At 36.9% G+C, this 19,582-nt stretch overlaps 1 protein-coding gene across 39 annotated transcripts in view; it reads left to right on the plus strand.

Moving 5' to 3' along the window:
• Positions 1–19,582, plus strand: part of ZBTB20 (zinc finger and BTB domain containing 20) — a 771,855-nt gene that overhangs the window by 501,262 nt on the left and 251,011 nt on the right. For 29 of the 39 annotated variants that reach the window (XM_087861260.1, XM_087861259.1, XM_087861245.1 and 26 more), the window contains one exon: positions 17,604–17,703. The exons of 9 other annotated variants lie outside the window; for them this stretch is intronic. The gene's annotated coding sequence lies outside the window, so the exon portion shown is untranslated. Of the gene's footprint in view, positions 1–17,045; positions 17,232–17,603; positions 17,704–19,582 lie in introns of all 39 variants that reach the window. One more of the 39 variants, XM_087861246.1, reaches the window with a different exon arrangement.

Consider the following 19,582-nt stretch of genomic DNA (forward strand, 5'->3'; position numbering starts at 1 on the left):
GAACAACAAAATATATAAATCAAATATTAACAGACCTAAAGGGAGAATTTGGCAGTAATACAATAATAGTAGGGTACTTTAACATCCCCACCTACATCAATTAATAGATTATCCAGACAGAAAATCAATAGGGAAACATTGGCCTTAAATAACACATTAGACCAGATAGACTTAATACATATATACAGAACATTCTATCCAAAAGCAACAGAATATACACTCTTCTTAATTGCACATGGAATATTCTCCAGGATAGATCATATGTCAGGCCACAAAACAAGCCTCATTAAATTAAAGAAGATTGAAATCATGTCAGAAATCTTTTTGGACCACAATGATATCAGTTACAGGAAAACTAAAGAAACTACAAGTACATGGAGACTAAACAACATGTTGTTTGTTTAACAAGAACAACTACAACTATGGGGTCATAGAAGAAATCAAAACATATCTAGAAACAAATGAAAACGGAAATACTAAACAGACACACTAAAATCTATGTGATGCAGCAAAAGTGGTTCTATGAGGGAAGTTCTTAACAACACAATCCTACTTTCAGAAATAAGAAAAATTTTAAATAAATAATTTTTCACACCTAAAGGCACTATAAAAAGAACAAATAAAGCCCAGAGTTAATAGAGGGAAGGAAATAATTAGTTGGTATAGAAATAAATGAAATAAAGACAAAAAGGGGAATAGAAAAGATCACCAAAACTAAGAGCTGGTTCTCTGAAAAGATAAACAAAAGTGACAATCTTTCACTAGACTCACCAAGAAAAAGAGAGAAGGTGCAAATAAATAAAATCAAGTTATAGAGGAGACATTACAACTGATATCAGAGAAATACAAAGGATCACAAGACTACTGTAAACAACTATAAGCAAACAATTTGCATGACCTAGGAGAAATGGATAAATTCCTAGAAACTTAGTCTTCTCAGACTGAATCATGAAGAAGTAGAAAATCTGAATAGACTAATTATTAGTTAAGAGATTGAATTAGTAGTAAAAAGCCTTCCAAAAAACAAAAGTTCAAGACTAGACAGTTTCACTGGGAATTCTATGAAACATTCAAAGAATAATTAATACTGATTTTTCTCAAACTCTCCCCAAAAAAGAGAATAAGAGCAAACATTTCCAAACTCATTTTTTGAGGCCCCATTACCCTGAAACCAAAAGCAGACAGGGATATCAAAAAAAAAAAAAAAAAAAAAAAAAAAAGGAAGAAGAAAAAGAAAAGGAGAGGGGAGAGGAGAGAAAAAGGAAAAGGAAGAAAGTTACAGGTGAATATCCCTGATTAACAATAGATGCAGAAATCCTGAATAAAATATTAGCAAACCAAATTCAATAATGCATTAAAGAGATCATACATACATCATGATCAAGTGGGATTTATTCCAAGGATGCAAGGATGGTTCAACACCTACAAATCAATCAACATGATACAACACTTTAACAAAATGAAGGATAAAAATCATATGATCATCTCAGTACATGCAGAGATTGCATTTAACAAAATTCAACATTCATTTGTGGTAAAAACCCTCTACAAAGTGGTTATAGACAGAACATACCTCAACATAAAACCTTATATGACAAGCCCACAACTAATGTTATACTCAATGGTAAGAAGATAAATACTTATCCTCTAAGAACAGGAACAAGACAAAGATGCCTATTCTCCTTACTTTTATTGAATATACTATGGCAAGTCCTAGTCAGAGAAATTAGGCAAGAAAAAGAAATAAAAGGTATCCAATTTAGAAAGGAAGAAGTAAAATTGCCAGTGTGCAAATTTCTTTGCTATATATAGAAAATCCTAAAGACTCCACCAAAAACTAAACAAACAACAAACAAACAAAAAAACCTATGGGGCACCTGGGTGGTTCAGTCAGTTAATCATCCAACTCTTGGTTTCAGCTCAGGTCATGATCTCAGGGTCGTGAGATTGAGTGCTCAGTGCTCAGCAAGGAGTCTACTTGGGATTCTTAACCCCTCCCGCTCCTCCCTCCCCCTTTGCTCCTCCCCCTGCTTGCACTCTCTCTTTCTCTCTCTCCAAAGTAAATAAGTAAATCTTTAAAAAAAAAAAAAACTATTAGAACTAATGAATGAATTCAGTCAGATTGCAGGATACAAAATCAATATACAAAATTGTTGTATTTCTATACACTAATAATGAAATACCAGAAACCAAAATCAAGAGAACAATACCATTCAAAATCTCATCAAAAAGAATAAATACCTAGGCATAAATTTAACCAAGGAGATGAAAGACCTATACATTGAAAACTGTAAAACACTGATGAAAGAAATTGAAAGAGACACAAATAAATGGAAAGATATTCTGTGCTTGTGGATTGAGAAAATTAATATTGTTAAAATGTGCATACTATTCAAAGCAATCTACAGATTCAGTGCAATCCCTATTAAAATTTCCAAGACGTTTTTTCACAGAACTAGAACAAATAATTCTAAAATTCATATGGAACCACAAAAGACCCTGAATAACCAAAGAAATCTTGAGAAAGAAGAACAAAGCGATATGATATTGGCATAAAAACAGACACATAAATCAATGAAACAGAATAAGAGAGCCCAAAAATAAACCCACATGTATATGGTCAATTAATCTACAATAAAGGAGGCAAGAATATACAACAGGGAAAGGATGGTTTGTTCAATAAATGGTGTTAGGAAAACTGGACAGCTACATGCAAACAAATGAAACTGGACCATTATCTTACACTATATACAAAAGTTAAAATGGATTAAAGACTTGAATCTAAGACCTGAAACCATAAAATTTCTAGAGGAAAACATAGGCAGTAAGTTCCTTGACATTGGTCCTAGTGATGGTTTTTTGGATCTGACTCCAAAGGCAAAGGAAACAAATGAGACTATATCAAACTAAAAAGCTTCTGCAGAGTAAAGAAACCATCAACAATAAAAGGCAACTTACTGAATGGGAGATGTTTGCAAATCATATGTCCAATAAGGGGTTAGTGTCCAAAATATATAAAGAACTCATACATCTCAATAACAATAAAATAAAAAATATAATTTAAAAATGGGCAGAGGACCTAAATAGATATTTTCTAAAGAAGATATACAGATGGACAACAGGTGCATGAAAAGATATTCAATCGCTAATCATCAGGGAGATGCAAATCAAAACCACAAAATATCACCTTACATCTATTAGAATGGCAATTATAAAAAGGATAAGAAATAACAAGTGTTGGCTAGAATATGGAGAAAATGGAACCCTCGTGCAATGTTGGTGGGAATGTAAATTGGTACAGCCACTATGGAAAACAATATGAAGTTTCCTCAAAAAATTAAAAATAGAGTTACTATATGATCCAGCATATATACTATCTATCCAAAGTATCTCTCTGAAGAAAACAAAAACAGTAACACAAAGAGATACAAGCACCATTATGTTTATTGCAGCATTATTTATAATAGCTGAACATGGAAGCAACCTGCGTCCATCCATAGATAAATAAGTAAAGAAGATGTGGTAGGGATACATGATGGAATACTACTCAACCATAAAAAAATAAAATCTTACCATTTGCAACAGCATGGATGGACCTTGAGGGTATTATGCCAAGTGGAAGAAGTCAGTCAGAGAAAGACAGATATCACAAGATTTCCCTTGAATGTAGAATCCAAAAAGCAAAACAAACTAAACAAAACTCAGTCTATAGATACAGAGCACAGGTTGGTGGTTGCCAGAAGGTGTGGGTGAAGGGGATCAAGAAGTACAAACTTCTAGTTATAAATTAAATGGCATGGGGATGTAATGTAAAGCATAGAGAATATAGTCAATAACATTGTATTAATTTTGTATGGTGACAGATGGTAACTAGACTTATTGTGGTGAACATTTCCAATGTATAGAGATGTCAAATCACCATGTTGTACACCTAAAACTAATATAATAATGTATGCCAATTATATCTCAAGAAAAATAAATAAATAAGTCTCTAAAAACAGAAAATAATTTTATTCCCATGACAGGAAGTAATTCCTTTCATTTTATCTCCTAACATAAACAAAGAAAACTACTAAGAAATCATTAAAAAGTTGATGCAAAAACAAAACCCCTTTTGAATGTATAAGCTACATAACTTTATTCTCCAAGTACTTGCTAAGGTCCCAGATACCCAAGACGGAGCCAGATGCAGGAAAATAATTCATACCAAGACTTATTGTAAGGCCAGTAAAAAGGCAGTTGAAGCTTTTTGAAACCATATTGCTGCAGGTTGAAAAAAAAATAACCTGTGTGCTTTTGAATAGAAGGAAGAATTTTGTTTGTGGGCATTGGCATGATTGCTCTATGTAAAATGTGGAGATTGCACAACTCTAGTACAGAAAAGAAAATGCGCAAGCAAGCCATATTCTAACCTTGAATATGTGGTTGCTTTTAATGACACAGTGCATCAAGGTCAAGAGAAGGTGCCCTCAGCAGATGGAAGACTTTCAAAGTGAAAAAGCTTCATTTACATTTAAAATACATTGCGTTTCACATGATTTCTGAGGAACACTTGGTTGTTCTAGTTATAGCCATGGTTCATTTCTGTAATCATGCATCAAGTAACTGACTCACCTCATATGCTTCCCTGGGAGGTGTTTTCTGTGGAAAGGTAGGGAGAAAGAGGTGGAGGAAGGTATTCCTTAATATCTTGTTACAAACCCACTAGGTGTCACTGCTTTCAGTGGGACTCTGGAAAGGAAACTGTCAGAGGACATGTCTGTGTCTTGGCAAAAATTAGATTTCATGGCACCTTGACTTTTAGCCTCTAAAATACATGGAGAACTGCTTAGGGGACTTTCTCGTGTTTATTTGTGCCTGTGGTTCCTTTATTTTGATTTTTTTCTAAGATTGAGCTTTGCAGTATTTATATTTGAATCCTATTTTGTTCAGAAACAGTTTGTTGAAGCTATTCTAAAACAAGTATCCACCTTAACTTTTTAAATACGCAATGAAATTATTAAAGGCATTTGAGTGCTTCGGTAACACACAACGCATTCACAAAGTTTGATCTCACATCGTTTGCAGGCGCTTTAGAGATGAGATGCCACATGCTTTCATGCCAGTGGTATGGAAGAGATTTTCTTTTTTCTTCTTTCTTATCCTGCCTCTCATTCTGTGTTCTTTTTCTCTTCTTGCTCTTCCTTTCTCTCTCCCAGTTTCATGAAAATTCATTTATCTGTGACATTTAAAGACTCTGTCTGAGAGGTGTCTGGAGCTGTGGCTGGCTGTGTACATCAATAGTTTCTTGGAATCTGGCACTCTGTCAATATTTGGGGGCCTCAATAACCGCACTTAAATGCATTGCCTGCCAGTCATCACTCTCCTGGTGTCTCAGTAACGAGTCCGAACGAATGGATATTAGCATGTCAACTTCTTTTACAACTGGCAAGACTTTGTTGACAGTATATGGGCATCTTGCATTTGCCTGCTGCACCTTTGTGTTTGTGTGCTTCATTTATATGATGTCATTTCCCCCTCTATGTACAAAAATAGGAATCTCTAAAACATGCTATTATGACACTGAAATAAATGGCATCATTGTACAATCATGATTAGGTGGGTTTTATAGTATATAGCTATATGCATAGGCAATACAGTCTTTATTATATTCTAGGTATTTCTTTCTTGTTTGGGTTATATTTGGACCAAAATAGTTGTTGCTATTTTATGGTAGAAATATATATGTTGAGACTTTATAGGTGAAGTCTCCATAGTTTATGTATGAGTCTCATGTGATAGAGATTTAGCTACATACAGAAGAAATATTATTAGGTTGGAGAGAGAAGATTATTCTCTGAAACAAAAACAATTTATATTTTCAAACATTTCTCAGTTATCCTTTCTACTCATCAGTGAAATGGCCCATTTATAAGTTAAATCATTAAAGCATTATTACGTCAACTTTCCCATGAAATGTCTAGATAATAGCATATTGGCCTTTCAAGGTTTGTGAGAGAGACCAATAGCAGGGCAACATTTTAGTTACTGAAATATTGTGTGCTCTCAACCCATGTGTAATCATGACCATATCCTATAATAAGAATATGTCAGGAATCTGGACTTTAAAGAAAGGAACATGGAAGATGAGAGTTTACCAGCAACCAGTCTTACCTTGAGGATCTGCATCCAACCTAGGATAAGTACAGAAGGATTTGCAAGCTTTAGGTCATGCTCAGATTAAATAATCCAGGTTTCCTATATCCAAGAGACTATTCTGGAACTATTAATGCCCCTGGATAGAATTATTAACTGCTGCTTCCTTGGACTCGTTGGACCAGTAATAACTCCTGAGTTGAATGAATTCACCCAAGCTTCATTTCATTCAAGGATCTTTCCCATTCTGGATCTTCTATTCAGGTCCCTAACATATGAGTACTTGCATTCATATAGGATCTGCTATATACCATGGCAAATTTTCTTGTTAGGACTAAAAAAAAAAAGTACCTAATGAACAGTATTAATGCAGTTTCAGTACAACTTATCACAAACTCAGGCCTTCTAGGGCCTTTACTTATATTTCAGAAAAGGAAATACACATATTTATTTGCCTCAGAATTATAAATCATATGTAAGGCTAAAAGTTCCCTTGATCAGCTATAAATGCTGCCTCCAGATTTTATGTCATAATATGTAAATCGTTGTTTAAGTCCAATCAGTCATCATCTTTGATAGGATGAAGGCCTCTTGGGAGTGTCGTATTAAACTAGACAGCATGGATGGACAAAGAAATGTTACAAGGATTCCAACCACCAAAAATCATCTGACACTTTCGTGCAGGTCTTGAATTCAAAAAGGAAAACATAGGCACAAGGATTGAGAGAAGAGGAAAAAGGAAAGCATAGGTATGCATGAGTTTGTAACATGGCCTGCGTCAAGGAATTTAGTATTTTTCTTCATAATTCATTTACAAAAAAATATAGTAACATGTATGGATCCAGTATAAGAAATAAAATGCCCTCCTGCCTCTGTCTATACTGAGATTGTTTTTGTGGTCTCACAGAGGAAGGGAAAAATACAATATATGGCAGTAATCAGAAGATTTTTATACCAAAACTTCAAGATTTAATAGAGAACATTTTCAGCACCTTCCATGAACGAATTAGAAACATCTCTATTACTATCAGTAAGACTTATCTGCTAGGCTAAGATCTTAACCTCCTCTTGCTGTGGATTCAGAATTTTATGAATATACATTATATCTGTTCTTTATTATATACTGTTTGTTTAATGTTAGACACTAATCCTTTCTGGGGCCGGGGAAGAAAGCAGAATAAGATGAGAACATAGAATCATCCTGCAGAATTTATAGCTAAGGACAGAAGGAATTTTGTTTTCTTTTGGATTACTTTAGACACACTTTGGAACTGTAGTTGAAATTTGATGGGCTGCAATTTAACCATCTCTTTCCATTAATACTAAAATGTTTTCTTGCCTAAAGCAGGAAAGATTTGGATTCTTCTTCCTTAGAAATCCTAGCAACTTCTTCAGCTCTTTCTTCGCTGGTGTATATTTTGTCTTCTGATAACAGAATGAAGCGACAGAAATGAGGACAGTGGGACAGAAGTGCTGAGAAAATACCTCTGATCCCACCTCATCAGGGAAGGTGCATAAATTGACTCTTCAGCATTGGCTACCCATGGCAGAAAAGAAATAGCTGCCTGACTGGATGGCTAATAAGCAACAGAATACTTGAAGGGGTTGTTTACAAGGTCTATCTTAACATAAAGTGAAATCTATCATTGTTATGGAGATGAGGCATGTTGGTGATAGATATCAGTCAAAGACAGACCCACAACCCCCACCCCAAATGGCACAAGAGGTAAATGGCCTATCTAGTTTTAGTTTTGTTATGATCCATCTGAGGGATATCTTTGCTCAGAAATCTGTCTCCCTTTATTTTTTAGGCAATAAATTGTTACTCTCAGTTTATGAATGATTGAATGATTTATATAATGATTACTACCTTGACCTTCCTAAGAAGTCTATTTGCCAACTTTCAACTTAAAAGGACCCCAAGTAAGAAGTGTTTTATTACTAAAGGAGTGCTTTTTAGGACTCACCTCCAGATCTAGTGTAAAGAAAAAGCAAATACTGAATTTTGAATATACATACAACAGAATGGGGGCCATTGCCTTTGTTCTTTTAGAAAAAAAAATGAGCTTTTGAAATAACTATATGGTTCTCTATAATCTATGCCCTCTTTTCCCCAATAATTGTAAAGTATATACTTCTCAGTTTCTACTCATGTAATAGTGACTTAAAAGCTACGTGCTTAACTAGCAGTCATGGATCCAGTGACCATTTATGTATCTAGAAGTAACGAATATTCAGTTTTGTAGGTGAATCTCTTAGAATTGTACACTGGGGGGGCGCCTGGGTGGCACAGCGGTTAAGCGTCTGCTTTCGGCTCAGGGCGTGATCCTGGCGTTACGGGATCAAGCCCCACATCGGGCTCCTCTGCTGTGAGCCTGCTTCTTCCTCTCCCACTCCCCCTGCTTGTGTTCCCTCTCTCGCTGGCTGTCTCTATCCTGTCGAATAAATAAATAAAATCTTTAAAAAAAAAAAAAAGAATTGTACACTGGGAATAGACTAGATTAGGGTTTAGATTAATAGATTAAGTAAATTATAACGGTTATAAGAATAGATTGTACCTTTAGAAAATATACACTATAGACTTCTATAGAATAAAATTCTATAAAAACAATAGGCTAGTCAAAAATTGAGAATAGTTTGGATAAAGGAATAGATAGGACTAAGTATTTTAGAGGAAGATTCTCTAGAAATTTAATAAATGAGCTGCTTATTAAAAACATTGTTATATTTATATTTAATGTAGTTTAAAAATAAGATCAATATAGAAATTCAAACTCTTGGCCATAAGTGTTGCTCTGTGGCTGATCACCCAGGAAGGCTGCAGTTATGCTCTAGCTCAGCTTGTGGGAGATGGTACTTTCACATCTACCTTCATTGTCTCTTCTCTGCCAAAATGAAATTCACTATTTGGGAAACTGTGCCTGAAAACAACCATTTTAATACTTCTATCTGACATCGAATGTAACCTCCATGCAAGGAAATATCCCAGGTAAACCCTGGTAAACTGATTTGCCAGTCCTGACAATGCTAGGGCACTAGGTAATAACCAACACAATGCCGTCCTAATATGTTTTGTTTCTTGGCACAATGAGAGTTCTGGTGAACGAAGGCAAAGCTAGAGTTATGATCTCACTCCACTTAACTAGCAGAGCTTTAAATTTTGTCTCAAATGACAATCAATCAATCAAATTTCTAATCTATTTATTTGGTACCAAGCACGTCAGAATTCTGAAGAAATGTTTGTTAGGGGACCAGTCAATATGGAGAAGTGGTATGCCATTGGTGTCTGTCCTGGATTCTGGTCCTTGATTACCTTGATTATTTAGACACATGGTTTCCAATACGAACAAACTCAGTGTGGTCTAAATTAGTGGTAGCAGCATTTCAATATGTCAAAACAAAATCCATTTTATTTAAAATTATATTTTAAGAAGGAGTAAGCAGGGAAAGTGATGCAAAATCACATTAACAACAGGACACCAGAGATTCTAAATGGTTGTAAATCACTATTTTAGATGTCGAGAACAGGGAATGTGTGCTTTCAAAGTATAGTGCTTTTATGCACAGTGGCCAAATAGCAATAATTTGAGACTTCAGAGAGAGGACAATCATTTAAAATAAACACTCAGTAAAACAGTAAATAAACAGAATGTCATTAAATAACGATTAATATCAGCATTCTTCACAGGAGGGAAAGCAAACCTCCCAAGGGGCAGTTCATTCCTCTACTCCCTCAGCACATATAAATATATATAAAGACAGAATTTCATAATAACTGCACTAGCTTGCATATGTTAATAACTGCTAAACTAATACCACACACCTGAACGCATATATCCATGTTGCTTACTCTATGTGGGACATTTCTTCTCTCTTCACAAATTAAAGAGTCTGCAAGGGAAGACATATAACTGTGTTTCTTCTGAATCTTCTTCTAAGTCTTGTGTTTTCCATTACTGATGATGGTTTGGTAAATGTCACTGATGGACTGAAAATAAAGAATGACTAGCTCTGTGGGCAAAATAACATCTAGAAGTAGAGCATAGAAAGTTAACCAAGAGTGTGAAAGGTAAAACAGAAATTTAAAAATAGCTGTAATAGTGAAATGTGTAAGAAGCATGCAGAATATAGACATTTCTACTATTTCCTCTGAGCATAGATCAGACACTTAATCATGCTTGTTCTGAGTTCACTAAAATTTGAATGAGCATCTTACAGAGAGAGTTATAAAACCCCTCCCAATAAAATTTAAATGTAACATTTTGAGAAAAAGAATTCTTTAAGGAAAAGTCAAAGACATTGAGACTTTTTTACTCATCTTAGAAAAAGGAAGGTTGAGACGCTGAGCTAATACCAGTTTTTAGGCAAGTTAAGGGAAATAAGAAATGAGACTTTCTCTCTTTTCTTCACTGAGGACCCATAGTAATAAAATACGCTTATCCTGTGACAGAAAATGTATAGGTTTGATAATGAGGTAGGTTCTTGATAATGAGGCTTCTGAATACTGAAAGGGAAGTTGTGGGACTGTCTTCTGTGAAGCTCTTTAGCTTAAACTGGATAGATTCACGTCTTCCTCAAACATGTGTCAGGGAGAAGAGAAGGAATGATTTCTCAGGAGTTTCCTCTCAGGAGGAATCTTATGCAGGCTCCACACTGGGTGGGGCTCGATCTCACAACCCTGAGATCATGACCCGAGCCAAAATTAAGAGTCAGAAGCTTAACTGACTGAGCCATCCAGGCGCCCCAACTTCTCTCTCTTTTTAAAGTCGCTGTTATTATTCAGAGGCAAAAACTGCTGGAAGCTACAGGGACTTCTAAATATGCTTGGCATATGTTAAAGCCATAGCAGTGCCACCAAGGTTTTAGTGGACAATTCTCAGGAATCACAGGATGTTACCCTTTGTTACATATAGTCACATATGTATCCATCACACTGTGTTCTGGTCATTTCCTATAACAACTGATTTACTACAAACTTGGAACGGTGGGTATAGCTGCTGAAAAAAATTTGCTTGTGAACAAAGAGATTAGAGCATATCGTTCAGTGTTCTGTAAAAAGTTATAAACTTTTAGTGGAAAAGTTATCACATTTCACCCTCTGCTTGTTGCTGTCAGTACTCAAAGCCAAACCCATTACCATTAAACTTACACCATTCCCTTGCTACTATACTAAATGAAGTGTTTTTGATTCATCCCCCAGTAAGTGTTGGTGGTATTTGCTATAAAAAAGGGCAGGGGCCCACAGAATGCAATTAGGGAAAAGACATCCTCAATTACGAAAAAAAAAAAAAATCTTCCATACTCTTTCTGCTTGCCCTGCACTCATCCAGGAACTGGAGTTACACAAGTAAATAAGTTTCCATCAGTAAAGAGTGCTCATAGTGAGGGAAACAGACAAGTAAATAGGTAACTCTGGTACAAAGAGATATGCATTGGAGTAAAGGCATGTGCAAGGTACTATACAGATTTGCCTGGGACAATTCTGGCTTGTGCCTATGGTCTTGGTATAATTATTCACAGGGGCTTTTCACAAAATATGTCCTGGTTTGGACAACAAATTATATGGTTACCCTATAAATAGCTATAACCATCAAATCTGCCTGGGGTTGTCTAGCAAGATTTTCCACAGATTAGGACAGAAAATCAAAGAGATTAAGAATTCTTTGCCACACATGTTGTCTACATCCAAATGGAAATGAAAAACTTAGTAGACTGGCTGACTTTCATTTCTTCCAGCATTGTCAGAGGAATAGAGTGGGATTTTAACTCATGTGCGGTGAGGGGAGAAGGGCAAAACAGGACAATCGAAACCCACTTATTGGTATATGATATGCACAAGGGGTGTCTTTAAATAAGCCATTAAATTATGGATCCCCTAAAGCTCTCAGGATTGAAAGGTGGTGTGAGAAAAGACTAGAAGCCATGGAGGAAATTTTAGAAAGACAGCTTAAGGTTCAACATAAGGAATCTTATTTGGTGCCAAATTTTGTACAGAAGGGTTCGAAAGCAGGATTGAGTTGCCCGTGAGGCTGGGAGCCCTATGCCCCTGTTGATGTGCAGCAAAGGCTGAATGGCCCATGAGCAAACTCAGTCACAAGGTCAAAACTCGGGCCGCTGATTATTTAGGGTTCTGTACACATTGCCGATCCTATGATTTTACATTATGCATGGGGTCTTTTTGAGTAGCTTTTAAGTAAGAATCCTATGCTTGGGAAAATGCCTAGACGCTAAAAAAACAAAACAAAACAAGAAAAAAACAAAAGGTAGAAATATCATGAAAAACAAATAGAACAAACAAACAAAACACAGTTTGTATGAGCTAAATGCTCTTGTGACCCACTCTGGACATACACTAAAAAAAGACCAGGGAATGTCAATATAGATCTCGTAGAGCTTATTCTTTGCCACTCTTATTACAAGGAAAGGAGCTACTAAACACATATTCAGAAGACACATCTCCCTCAGAGGTCCCTACCTCTTGGACACATACTCATTTGAAGACTAAGTTGCAGAGAAGTCTTGCTTACCAGTTTGATTTGCATAGTTCCAAGTTACGTAGGAATGGGACTGGTGGCAAAGCTATCATTAAAGAGATACAAAGCAGAAGACTGAACAAAGGATACATTCTGTGCAAAGTTTGAAGTTTATACTGTCTCGGTGAGCCTTGTCATGGTAAGAAAGGCGTCCACCCCTTCCCCCACCTAAAAAGAATAACAGAAAGTGACAAAAGGAGGCTCCCTGGAGGTAACACCAGGAGCAAAGAGTAGGGGAACTAAAGACTGTACACACGAAGAGAGAGAAAGGGGTTGGCATGGACACAGGAGATGTGGCCAAACACTCTGCATTCACAGCAGAGATACGTGATTAGGTTAGAATCACTTTCACCTCTTCCCCAGGGTATGCAAGTAGGAATAGGTCAGGTTGGGGCAAAAGGAATGGCATCTTGACGAGGCTCAGCTTTCCCAGGGGCCTAAGAAAGGTGGCAGTACAGCTAGAACCAGAATATTCTCACTGGTCCTTTTATATGAAATCGTGAATATCTACATTTACAGATTAAAATGTTTTCCAGTACACCAGAGAGAGAAAAGTCTTCTGAAAGCAGTGGAAATGACTTTAGTTCTCCAGTGGTTAAGAATATAAGGGCTTAAGAGTGAGGAAAGCTAGTTTCAAATCTCGGCTACTTAACAGATTTATGGTAACATATTTAAATTTCTCTAAGTTTTAATTTCCACATGTTAAAAAAATGATAATGCATACACCATTGAGCTCCTGTAGAGACTCTATTACACATGTAAACTGTGTAACACATGTAGTTTTGGCAAATAATTATTGATAATGAAATTTTTATTCAGTGAGGATTGTCATCCATTTCCATAACGTCTGGTCACCCATACCAAGCTCTGCTTCATTTTACGTCATTACTTTCTGTCTGGTCCTTGACATTCCACACTGTTTCAGCTTTGACCTACTTCCCCAGATACTATGATATCTCTCTGCTTCAAAACTTCATGCTCCTGTGTTCTTTGAAAGGTCTACCTGCAATTATTTGTAAATTCAGTACTAACAGTGTGCAAATATTTTAAATCATAAAAAATACGTGCTTTTAGGAAATACTCTTCTTGTTCTTGAGCTCTGAAGGCACTCTTCATCTCTGATAATATTGACCCTGGGCCCAATTCATGTTGAGTGAACAAGGTATTATTTTATACCCTCTTCCCAGGAGGTTAAAATGACTCAGCAAAAGTCGCTCAGTGATCTCAGATGAGGAATCCAATGAATCAGTCTGGAAATCTTGATCTAAAATCTGCCAGGGTCTCCATTTACTGAGAAAAAGTCAGCCGAGAGAGGATGATCCCCAGTAAATTTTATATTATGATATTACTTTTTTTTTTTTTTACTACATGCTTAAAATGTTTTCTGGATTTGGACTGGCCCTCTGATTACCCACAGAATAGAGGGAGAAAGCAGTGTAAGTTTCCTTCTCAACAGTTAAAGCAGTCCTTGTCACCAAAACTATCATATGTTAGATCACATGTCAGTGTCTGTGACATAGTCAGGCCTTGGCTTCTCAGGATCCACTCATTACAAGTGAATTTATGTGCCTTGAAGCATATGGCCTTGATATATGATCCCAGAGCAAAAGAGCAAGGTATTTCAAGCTGGCCACAATTTTATTGACTCTCACAGGCCTGCTTTGTAGTCATTCCAATAAACTAGACGAGAAATTTCTGATGCTCCAAGCTATCCAGTCTGCAGGACTCCATTTCATGATTCAGAGTCCAACTAAACAACTCAAGAGTGCTTTTGTGTGACACTGTGACCACAGGAATAAATAATTGCTTAGTAATTCTCTTTGAGGCAGAAAATTCTAAACATGGAGGAACCATTTCCCCTTAATGGGAGCCAGAAATCCTGTAAGTGCTTGAAATGGCATTCACAAGTCTGAATGGTAAACAGATAAAAACAGGAGCGCACCAGTTGCACAAATGACTTGCTTGTCACAAACTTGTCATTGCAGTAATCTAACATTTCTTTCACAGAGCCCGATGGAAAGGATGGAACAAACAGGCCCTGCTGACGTTTTGGCTCTGCTAAGCCTTCCTCGGAGCTAAAGCATCTGCAGCATCTTCCCGTTCTAGACCCTTTATCTGCTGAAGTTAGCTGATACTGTACATGTCAAAGAAATGTTTGACTATTGCATTAACAAGTTGATGACAAGCAAGTTATTCCTGCAGCTGAAATACTGCTGCTTTTAGCGGGCTGCCATCTTGACCTTCGTCTTCTCCTATAGGAGAACCCCAGCAGAGCAGAGCACTGGGGAGATAGCAGTATTGTTGCCCCAGGCTATACAGATAAACAAGGACCACCTATTTGGAACTTAGGCGCAGCGGTATAAGGGACACACCAGGCAATTCTATTCAGGTTATGGATAGCATTTCCCTGGAAAACATAAGCGTTGCAAACACACTGCACTGTCCCAAGGATTCTCTTGCTGGAATAAAGGGAGCTGCACAGAAATTATTCCCTACTGCACCTCCTCCATCCCCCACATACATTGGGGGACCCGTATATACTTTATAAAGCTGGGAAAGTTAATGAAAAGTGTATACCTGCTTCAAACCTAGTTTTTGCCAGTTCTTGGAGTTCCTCCCATCAGTAGCCTCTCTCCTAACGTCCTCCTCATTCAGGATAGCATCTGGAACTCTCTAGACCTAGTCAGAGCGATGCTCTTGTCCCTGAAAAGTCAGGTAAGTCCATTAGCCTCCTCACAGAAACCTTCAACAGCCCTCTCTAACACACCACCGCTTCATCTCCAACCTCAGCTGCCAGCAGGGAGTGCTCATACGCTGTGCAACTTCCAGTTCTTGCCTTGCTGTTTGAGTAGCCCTCCTCCCTTGGGGGATCCACCCTTGGTGTTCCTTGGGTGTGCAGTGTGGGGGTCCCAGGCTTATCAGCATACAGACCTGATCTGGAGCCTGTAACAGGAGCCTGGCCTGTTGTGCCAGAGTGTTCTGCCTCTGCTGGTGCCTTGGGCGTATCAGCACTGGGAACAATGGAGCCTTCGCCCTAAGCCTTTTCATAAAGCTGAGCGTCTCTTACTCATCAAGGTGTCAGGTGCCCGGTATTATTTTTAGACCCTTGGTTAAAGGTGCATTGGTATTGTTTTGTCTGGTTTAAATATCGACGAGAAAAACTTGCATTCTCAGACTTATTTTCTGCTGTTGGCTTAGGTGCTTTCATTTTTGAAAGTCTTGTGTAAAAGTGGTTATCATCGTTCAGCCATGAGAACCCATATTTCTTGACAAAGTAGTGATGGGGCTTACATTTCTCTTAGATTTGGTGAACTGAGCACAGTACTGTCTCCCAAATGAAATGTGCTACTCCCATCCCAAATATCTCACACTGCAATCTATACCTCTGCTTTGTTACCTCAGAAGACAGGTGGGAAGGGTATGAGAGAGGGTCCTGTGTTTTTCACAGTTAAGGATATTACCTCTGGAAAAGGAGGTGGAGGTAGTTTGAGGCAGGGCACTTATATTTTCTGTAAAAGAACACATGTGAATGAACTACTTGAATTTTAAATGGAGTTCTAGTGACTTTTTCTTTCTTTTTAAAGTTCCTAATAGGATTTCTGTAATGACTTTGTGTTTTATTTTTTTAATAGAACTTAAATGGCAAAGAAATAATATGCTATTTTTGATTCAGGAAAAAAACAAAGTCTTTTTTTTATGGGAACTCTCTTTTTAAATACACATCAGGGAATAGATAATGGCACCAACAATAAAAAATGTTCTCTCTTCATAGTCTGAGGGATAGCTGATTAGTGTATGTGTATGTGTTTTTAATATGTATTTACTTATTTGCTTGCTTATTTGTCTATTTATTTTAAGAAAGGAAGGAAGAGAGAAAATAAAAATTCTTATGCTGGAGTAATCTCATCAGATTCATAGGGTTTTAGGACTGGAAAGGAACTCGATGATAGTCTCTGACTTTGTATCACACTCGCACTTGGATATGTGGATACTGAGACCCAAAGATGTTTAATAACGTGAACAAAGATACACAAGATTGTGGCAGAGCTAGGCCTAAAAATTTCTTTTTAACAAACAGTCTCATTTGAATAATTCACATTGATGTACTTAAGTCTAATAGGGCTTTCGTTTTTGGAATAACTGGGGTTGTGTCCTGGCTAAGCCAATTTAGGGATATATATTTGAATAGTTTGGCGACATTTCTTCCTAAGCTGTATTTTACCTGAGTCACGTAAGGAACCATTACAATTTCAGTTAAATTTTTTCTCTTATAAGATTTCAAAGAAACACTTTCCCCATTCCCATTTTGGCAGCTGAAAACATATATATAATTTTTTTAATTCTTTTTTTTTATGATTTTATTTATTTATTTGACAGAGAGAGAGACGGCCAGCGAGAGAGGGAACACAAGCAGAGGGAGTGGTAGAGGAAGAAGCAGGCTCCCAGCAGTGGAGCCTGATGTGGGGCTCGATCCCAGAACGCCGGGATTACGCCCTGGGCCGAAGGCAGACGCTTAACCACTGAGCCACCCAGGCGCCTCCGAAAACATATATTTTTAAATGGGTCTGTTCCTTTAATAAGTATTCATTTAAGTAGGTCATATTCTAACATTCTTGGAGATAAAAAATCTTTTATCAGATTAAAAGAAATCTGGTTTTTATTCCCACTTTTAGCCATGTTTGAGGTGGTCCTTGTTAATTGTCAGTTTGAACAAAACACTGATTAAGTTAAAACATCAATGTTTTTGTGTGTTTTGGTTCTTTTAGTTTAGCACAAGGGGAAAATAAAAAATGCATTTACCTTTTTGCAGCCATGATAATTATATACTCTATTTTTCATTTATGCAAAACTTTATTTTTGAGGGTTTTCTTTTTGTTTCATTTCTCCGTTTTTGCATTTTCCAAACATCTGTACCGTGGCTGGTGGCGAGAGTAGCAGTGGCTGGCACTTTTCCTCCACGCTTTGAGAGAAAGAGAATTGGCTGGAATAAAACCTTGCCTTCCATATGGTCGACTTGAAATACAGCATTGAAAAGGTATCGTCTCTTTTTTCTTTTCTGAAACCAGAGGTGAAACGCACGAGTAAATAGCAATGTTGGTGCCAAACCACCTGTTGATTCATATCAGAATAGTCCTTGGCAAGGCACCCCCCACTTAGTCATTTGAAAACCTGACTAGATGATCTCTGTGCGTTGGTAGCATCATATCAACAGCATGTGCTGCTGGTCAGTCACTTAAGAAAGCCTAGACTCTACACATAGTTAAGAGATGAATTGAAAGTTTTGCTTTTGCTTTGACAAAACGAACCCTTTGTAAGTATGTTAGGCTGTGAAGTGTTTGCTGATTCCTGGAGTATTGGGATCTATTGTCAGGGACAGTGAAAAGAAGGTGGCAGTAGAGCTTTCTCTCACCTTGATTAATTCTAGTTGGGAAAAGCAGTAGTCTCTGTCTTATCAATTATTTTAAAGTAAAATTATTTTAAAGTAAAGTAAAGCACATAAAAATATAAAGAGTAATGTGAACACGCAAGAGTCCACACCCAAATTAAACAAATCTTTGGCACTCTTATTTCTAAACCTGTTTTTTGTCTTTTATTATTCTAAGTTACATAAAACGATGTGCACAAATTAAGTATGTAGCTTGATGAGCTTTTATGTAGGTATGACAATATCCAATCCAAGGTACAAAATATTCACAATACCTAGGAAGAGTTCTTTGTGCCCTCTTGAGTGTGATATCCTCCAAACCTTTAACAAAAGGTTAAAAACAAGCAACACTGGGGCGCCTGGGTGGCACAGCGGTTAAGCGTCTGCCTTCGGCTCAGGGCGTGATCCCCGCGCTGTGGGATCGAGCCCCACATCGGGCTCCTCTGCTATGAGCCTGCTTCTTCCTCTCCCACTCCCCCTGCTTGTGTTCCCTCTCTCGCTGGCTGTCTCTATCTCTGTCGAATAAATAAATAAAATCTTTAAAAAAAAAAAAACAAGCAAAACTGTTCTGACCCTCTATCATTATCATTAGTTTTACATAAGCCACAAGCCGTAGTGTGGCCTATATAAAATGTATTCTACTGTAGATATCACGAAAATTTGTTTGTTGAGTCTCTCATTGTTAGATGTTATTTCTGGTATTTCCCAATCATAACTAATACTGCAGTTAACATTTTTATACATGTTTTTACATGGAGGAGGAATTGCTTAACTATAAGAAACATGCATTTTCAGTTTCACTAGGAATGTAAAATTTCTCTCCAAAGTTGTAGTAGTAATTTATATTCTCATTAGCCATCTGTGAGAACATCTCCACATACTTCATAATATTTGGGATGGCTAGACTTTCAAATGTTTTGTCAATTTGATAGGTATTAAATAGTATCTCATTTAAAATTTTTTTACTTATAAACCGTTGGGATTTTCTTGTGTGTGTTGCCTGTTTATATCCTTAGCCATCATTCTATTAGGTTATTTGTTTTGCTATTGTTATTTGGACCGGTTTTGGTTTTGGTTTTGTTTGTAGTATTCTGGATTCTCATCCTTTGGGCAATAGAGATTACAAATATATTTTCCTAATCTGTGTCTGTAGTAGCTTATTTTGAAAAGTTTCTAATTTTAATGCAGTTAGGTTATTGATATTTTAACCGTTATAGTTTGTGCTAGGGCACCTGACTGGTTCAGTCAGTAGAGCATGCAACTCTTGATCTCAGGGTAGTGAGTTCAAGCCCCATGCTGTGTATGGAACCTACTTAAAAAATGGATAGATGATAGATAGATAGATAGATAGATAGATAGATAGATAGATAGATAGATAGATAGAGATAGATAGATAGTGCTTTTATGTCACTTAAGAAATCCTTCCATAGGACAACTTTCTTTTATTTTCTTCATTCCTTTATTTTCTTCTAACAGTTTAAAAGTTTGG

This window comes from Ursus americanus, chromosome 4 (genome assembly GCF_024610735.1).
Source record: "Ursus americanus isolate L20-20 chromosome 4, mUrsAme1.1.p, whole genome shotgun sequence".
Classification (NCBI taxonomy): domain Eukaryota; kingdom Metazoa; phylum Chordata; class Mammalia; order Carnivora; family Ursidae; genus Ursus; species Ursus americanus.